Source organism: Littorina saxatilis, linkage group LG2, assembly GCF_037325665.1.
Source record: "Littorina saxatilis isolate snail1 linkage group LG2, US_GU_Lsax_2.0, whole genome shotgun sequence".
NCBI classification, from domain to species: Eukaryota; Metazoa; Mollusca; class Gastropoda; order Littorinimorpha; family Littorinidae; genus Littorina; species Littorina saxatilis.
In genome coordinates, this window is record NC_090246.1 from 61,986,229 (window position 1) to 61,993,394 (window position 7,166).

The window sequence follows — 7,166 nt, forward strand, 5'->3', positions numbered from 1 at the left end:
CGGCGCGAAAATTTGCCTTGCAAGTGTCTTCTAAAGTTTTAACGTTGAGGGGGGAATCGAGACAAGGGTGTGGTGTATGTGTGTGTGTGCGTGTGTGTGTAGAGCGATTCAGACCAAACTACTAGACCGATCTTTATGAAATTTTACATGAGTGTTTCTGGGAATGATATCCCCGGACGTTTTGTTTCTTTTTTTTGATACATACCTTTGATGACGTCATATCCGGCTTTTTGTAAAAGTTGAGGCGGCACTGTCACACCCTCATTTTTCAATCAAATTGATTGAAATTTTGGCCAAGCAATCATCGACGAAGGCCGGACTTCGGTATTGCATTTCAGCTTGGTGGCTTAAAAATTAATTAATGACTTTGGTCATTAAAAATCTGAAAATTGTAAAAAAAAATAATAATTTATAAAACGATCCAAATTTACGTTCATCTTATTCTTCATCATTTTCTGATTCCAAAAACATATAAATATGTTATATTTGGATTAAAAACAAGCTCTAAAAATTAAAAATATAAACATTATGATCAAAATTAAAGGCACAGTAAGCCTCCCGTAAACCATCACAGATACGGTCAGGCTTTTACACACAGTACAAACACCCTTTCATTTAAACACTCACCGATTGAGAACATCCTAGGTGCCCTCCGTGAAGAGCGAACAATTTTCAAAGAATTTATTTTTGCGTGGTTTATCTTACCCCTGAGCCATCGTGAACTCGTGTCATCCAGTTTCCCTTTTTCACAATGTAGTCGTCAGTTAGTCATTTGAATGTGACTCGATGTGAGCTTATCTACAATAGCACGTTTTTATGCACGAAACAAACGGCTGTGGTTCACAAGAACTCTAGCGATGGCTTTTGACTGTTGAGAGGAACGGCGATATGCACTGTAAACCGTCGTCTGCGACGACCCTTGCGTGACCCTGCTTCCGGGCTTTTCTGATCTTGTCTTGATGAAAAACATTCTTTTATGATTAAAGAATTTTGTAACAAGCTGTCAATTTATTATTTAGATTTTAAAAGTTAGGTCTAGCGCAAAAACGCACCACGGTCCAAAAACATTCTGATAATCATCGATCCACGGCTATCGACAGTTTACATCGATAGAAGGGAAGTAACTCATTTTTGACCTGAGTTCAGAATGGGTCCAAAAAGTGTTCGAGACAATCTGCAAAATTAATTCTTTAAAAATTGCTCGCTCTTTACGTAGGGCACCATACCAAGGATGTTCCCGTTTGGTGAGCGTTCAAATGGAAGGGTGTTTGTACTGTGTGTAAAAGCCTGACAGTATCTGTGATGGTTTACGGGAGGCTTACTGTCCGGGCGTGATTTCCGGTATCATATTCATAACAGCCGTCCCGGCCAGCACCAAAACGAGGCGCAATTGTTGTTAAAGCGGGGCTCACACACAGGTGGAGCAAGCGGAGCAAGGGTGGAGTAGGCTGCACCAGGCGGAGAGATGACGCTACTTCCGTTGCAGGAGTGGAGAAAGTTGTGTGTGCGGTGCGGAGCAAGGAATAGGACACGTTTCTATTTTTTGGCTCCGGTGCAGCGGTGCAGCCAATCAGCGCACTCATCACTTTCTCCGGAAATAGTAGTGTGACACTAGGTGGCATCCCAAATAACGACGGCCGCCTTTTTCGAAAGAACTTTTTCATGGATTTTACACAAGAATGCCGAAACGGAAAGATAAAATGTGGTTTCCGCTAGATTTCAAGTCACGCTTTTCACTTTTCCGAGGAAGCCAACAGCTGAGTGTGAAGAAACGCTGCTGTTCAACTTCGAAATCTCCAGTCGCAGACGACCTTCGCTTTCGCAGTACAGTCAATGCAGGTGCGATGTTACTCATTTCGATCAGCTCGTTTTCGTATATATGTTTTTGCATTAAGATCATGTACAATGATTGGAATCAAAGGAGGAATGACTTCAGCATGCAAATGCGTTGGTTTGGCCGAAATCAATACAGCAGTAATTAAGCTAGGTTCTTTCTCGTCAGTTTGTTTTTGCGACTGAATTAAGTTTGTCTTCTGAATGTAGATATCTACCACTTGCTTGATTTTGATTGTTTGTTCAGCTCCTCGGCACAAAATTCATCATGCAAGATATCAATTTGTTGAATGATAAGGGGATAAGTGAAGTTCAAACATTTATCTGCTTGCAAAAACAATCGCAGGGACAGATCTATCTGCTTCATTGACTGACAGATTGTCATTGAATTTCCAACGTAAAATGACTCGTTTGCAGACTCTCTAATTAGATCCATCGAGTGTTTGTGTTCTTAGATCCATTGGCTATGCAGGCTTTTTGCGATCATAACATTGTTTAGGTTTGTGCTGGTGCAATCTGCAGATCAGAGGAGATTGACCGCAGGGTGACGCAGTGTCAGTGATCAATGCAACTTGTGTTCGACACTCAATATTGCCTTCTACCAAACTCAAGGGCAAAACAAAAGGTACATGCTTGTGAATTCATATTATGTAATGTCTGTGAAGATTAACACCGTTTTTAGCTCTAGTCTGAGTGATCATGCTTATTAATATCCAATTCAAGTTACGTACGATACATACTCCGCCCCAGCACCACCCTCACTCCATAGCACTGCTATTCAGATACTACAGTCCAACAACCAACCCTCTAAAAGTCCCCCCCCCCCCCCCCACTCTCGGTGTAACATCTGTTGCTATCTGCACCTTTGTGTGGTAATGGGGAACTCGTGCTCAAATAGTTTCAGAACTGTTGATATTATAAGAGTTTTATTTACCAATGGTTCTCCCCTCCCTCCTTCATATTACACCGACACTCTCTATGCCCACCCTCCACCCCCTTCCCCCATCCCTTCCCTCTACAGGCACGTCTACTAAAGTCTGAGTCGTGATAGGTTCAAGAGGATGCCACAATGATCCAGGTAACTTTGCAAATAATCATACTGATATAACAGAAGAAAGTTATTCCACAGTCATTTCTGCTTATACATTACAGTGTTTCACACTGCACAACAGGAATTTGTGCTAAGTTATAATCTACAAACAACAAAGACCCTCCAGCCACCACCACCCCCCCCCCCCCTCCTCACCTGCAACATATACATGTTCATGTCCAACTTTCCCAGTGGCTCTTAATCTTATGCCTATGACTGTTGATATTGAAGAGTAGAAAGTGTTTAGTTTTCAATGACTAAATTTTCCCTCACACACACACACACATACACACACACACACGCACAAACACACACGCACATGCACATAATGCACATAGCTGTTGTCTCCTTCTCAATCTCTCTATGTCTCTCTGTTTAATTAACATATTTGGATCACTAACTCTTCACTGAGATTCAGTGTTATGTGTTATGTGGAGTAAGATTAGTGAATGTTGCTGCTGATTCTGTTGTTTTTACTGTTCTTCCTCCCTGCATAATCTTTTTACTCCTTAAACAGTTTTTTCTTATTACTACAGTGCGTCTATGGAGTGTACATCAGAGATGTGATGGGACCAAAAGCATTCCAAAATGAAACAGGTAACTTTTTAAACTGGTCTTCATTTGGTTTATTGAGAAGTTGGTTCACATGATACATTTCAGAGTCGTCCTTTTAAATTCGTTAAATATTGCACCAGTCACTACATCTATAGATGACCATGCTGATTAGTTTCAAACTGTGTACATAGCCAGCTTATCCCCACCCGTACTTCCCTCAGTTCCCAAACTACCCTTCTACAGCCCCCACCCTTCCCATCTCCCCAAACTCATTAGATCACTGACATGACACTGATCTTTATTTTATGATTAAATGTTTTTTGAGTAAAATCATATAGACTGTTGGTGCTGCTAATGTTGTTGTGACTATTCTTCCTCTGTGTATTCTTTCTTAATCTTTTCTTCAGATTGCAGTTCTCCCATGCACCACATCGTCTATCAATGGAGTCTACAACATTGTCTGAGATGTGATTTGAGTACGAGAATGTCAAAATGATGAAGGTAAACTTTTAAACACATAGAGCTGAACAAACTGCTGAATTCAAACAAAATCTTAACACTAAATGTCAGGGTATTTATCTCCATGCAGATTGTGAGGTTAAATTGCAGAGAGTTATTATGCAATGTGTGACTTGCATCGAGTTGTGTCGCTATGCAGAGTGTGACTTTTCTTGTCTAATTGCCGTACAATTAAATGGAAGATACTCAGATTAAAGAAAGTCTTACATTGGGAGGTAGGAATGTGCTTTTGCATGGTTTGTGACAAGACAAACTTTCCTTATAAGAGCTTAAAGATACATTCCATGACGTTTGAACCAAAATGTCAGCTATCATAGATCTCTCGAACTAAACAAAATGAGGGTAACCTTCTACCGGAACGCATACCAAAAGCTCTTTAGCTTGGTTACCACCCTTTCGAGGGCAGGTAATTTGAGTAGTTTTTTGACATCTAGCATATATGAGATCTTAGTCAATGCATCCCTCAGACAACCAGTGACACCGTTAATGACACATGAAGCAATAAGGTAACTATCAGATAACACTTGTATACACAAAATCCACTCGGACAAGATCAACAAAATCTTACGATCTTGTTAACTCATTGGAGACGTAATGTTTTAATCCTTTTTTGTTGTTGTTGAAAATGTGCTGAAAAAAGAAGATTACAGCTAGATCAAAACTCAAAAGTGTTCCAAATTACCCCTCCATTTGACCTGTGAACTCGCCACTGTGTTGACCTTTGTCATGCATAAGATATAGTTAATAATCACCAAATATTAACTAACTAGGTCAACAGGTCAAGAAATATTAAGCATTTTTGTGGGCTGCATTTGTTTCATTTGTGTCACCTTTTATGTTTATACTTTTGCAGGCTGGTGTGGAGTTCTGATGTTGCCAGGGCGATGGAAGACACATACATAAGACATATAAACAAGCTTCCCTGTGAAGTGTTTTGATCACAAATCACCATTATTTTACACATTTATGCATATCTATGCTCAGCTCAGACTTGTGCTTTGAAATTTGATGTTTAAGTACTAGCTAAAACCCTGAATAAAGTCTTCGCAGTACATGGAATGGGATTAAAAGTGTGTGTGTGTGTGTGTGTGTGTGTGTGTGTGTGTGTGTGTGTGTGAAAACAACATTCAAAAATGTGACCCTCCACCACGGAATGAGTCGCATGTCACCTCGCGCGGTTTTGCGCTAGGCTTAATATAAGTCTGGGGGGTGTCTGGTAACTGTCTGAGGGTCACCTTAGTCACAGGCTTATAACTCGAAAGGTTTTCGCTCTTTTCTAAAACGGTTTTCACCACTGGATAGAGCATTCAAAACTCTTTAGGAAAATGTAAAAATATAAAAATCATGCTAAGATGACATGCGACTCATTCCGTGGTGGAGGGTCACAAATGAGGGTGAGATAAAACATAAAAAAAGCTACAGCACAGATACTTTTTTGTTTTTTGTCTAGCGTCAAGGACGGATCCAGGGGGGGGGGGGGGTTCCTGTCACCTGTATCTCCCCCCCCCCCCCCCCCCCGGCCTGAACATGTATCTCCTCCAAGGGTGAAAATGAAATAAAAATCAACAAATCATGACAAATATTCGGAGAACGCGCCAGCTAGATTCCACATATTCTCATCTACATTTCAAAACGTCCTGACCCTAGCGCCCTCAACTAATGAACCCCTAACACAATTGCCCCCCCCCCCCCCCCCCCCCCAACCTGATACGGTCCGGCCATGAGCGTTCTATATCGTCCTCTTTAGAAACTTGTTGCGCTGTTGACACACGTACGTTTCTATTTGCAAACATCCATAAAGTAATATTTTGTTAATCATGTTTAAAACATTTCTTCTGAGTAGAATGAAGCTAAATGAAACCACACACAAAATGAAAAAAACTAAATCTAAATCAAAGCCATATTGCGCGTAACATAAAGCAACAGTCTAACCGTCTGCAAGAGAGATTGTTAGTAGTAGATCTAAAAGAAAAGAATGGATTCCATGGAAGCTAGTGTAACTATGCACATTGAACATCTTTGAAGCTTCGGATATAACTCGATAAAACAAAAAAGAACCAAAACTTAAAACATGTCCCAACAGTTGTTAGTCCACCTCTCTCTTCACCCGACCCCCACACTCACATATTTTGTGTCTGAAAAGCTCTAAAACGCACTGGCACACACACACACACACACACTGACTTATACAGAGTCCATTTAGAAATATGTTCAGTAATTGCGATAAAAGACAAGACTTTTGTCTCCTTTGGTAAACATCACGGTGTTTTTTTTCCCGCCACTGCTTATCCACGTGTAACAATAGTTCCCATCAGACAGCGCGGGTGGAGAAACTACGTCATATCATAGGGGAATCCCCTACCGGAGCAGGATCGGAGCAGCCTGCTCCGGAACCGGAGCTTGTGTGTGAGAGGGCAGGTGGAGAGCGGAGCAGGATCGGAGCAGCCTGCTCCGCTTGCTCCGCCTGTGTGTGAGCCCCGCTTAAGGAGAAGTCCACGAAAATAAATTCTTTGAAAATTTCTCACGCTCGGCAGAAAGCAGCCAGGATGTTCCCGTTCGGTGAGCGTTCAAATGGAAGTATGCTTGTACTGTATGTAGACGCTCGGGGAGCTCTGTGATGGTTTACGGGAGGCTTACTGTGCCTTTAAATTTTCGAAATCAATTTAAAAACACTTTCATCTTATTCCTTGTCGGTTCCTGATTCCAAAAACATATAGATATGATATGTTTGGATTAAAAACACGCTCAGAAAGTTAAAACGAAGAGAGGTACAGAAAAGCGTGCTATCCTTCTCAGCGCAACTACTACCCCGCTCTTCTTGTCAATTCCACTGCCTTTGCCACGAGCGGTGGACTGACGATGCTACGAGTATACGGTCTTGCTGAAAAATTGCATTGCGTTCAGTTTCATTCTGTGAGTTCGACAGCTTGACTAAATTTTGTATTTTCGCCTTACGCGACTTGTTCTTCTTTGTTTCTGTTTTTCGACGGCATAATTGGATGACCAAGCAGGCACGGCTACCTACTAAAGTCGTGTTGAGGCAGGCTTTGTTTAGGGATCCTTCTATCTCCCCCCTCCCTATGTGAGGAGAGTAGTTAGGGTACCCACAGTCTTTGGTGGTAAGCCTTCAGTTTGTGTGCGTCACTTATGTGCGTGTTTTTTGTTGTGT

The 7,166-nt window shown here is 41.4% G+C and overlaps 1 long non-coding RNA gene across 1 annotated transcript; it reads left to right on the forward strand.

Annotated features, from left to right (window-relative positions):
• The first annotated feature begins 1,393 nt into the window (after positions 1 to 1,393).
• LOC138959464 (uncharacterized) lies at positions 1,394 to 5,056 on the forward strand. The gene is made up of 5 exons (XR_011453723.1): positions 1,394 to 1,839; positions 2,356 to 2,458; positions 3,460 to 3,520; positions 3,886 to 3,979; positions 4,851 to 5,056. It is a non-coding gene; the product is annotated as an uncharacterized lncRNA (long non-coding RNA).
• Positions 5,057 to 7,166: the final 2,110 nt, after the last annotated feature.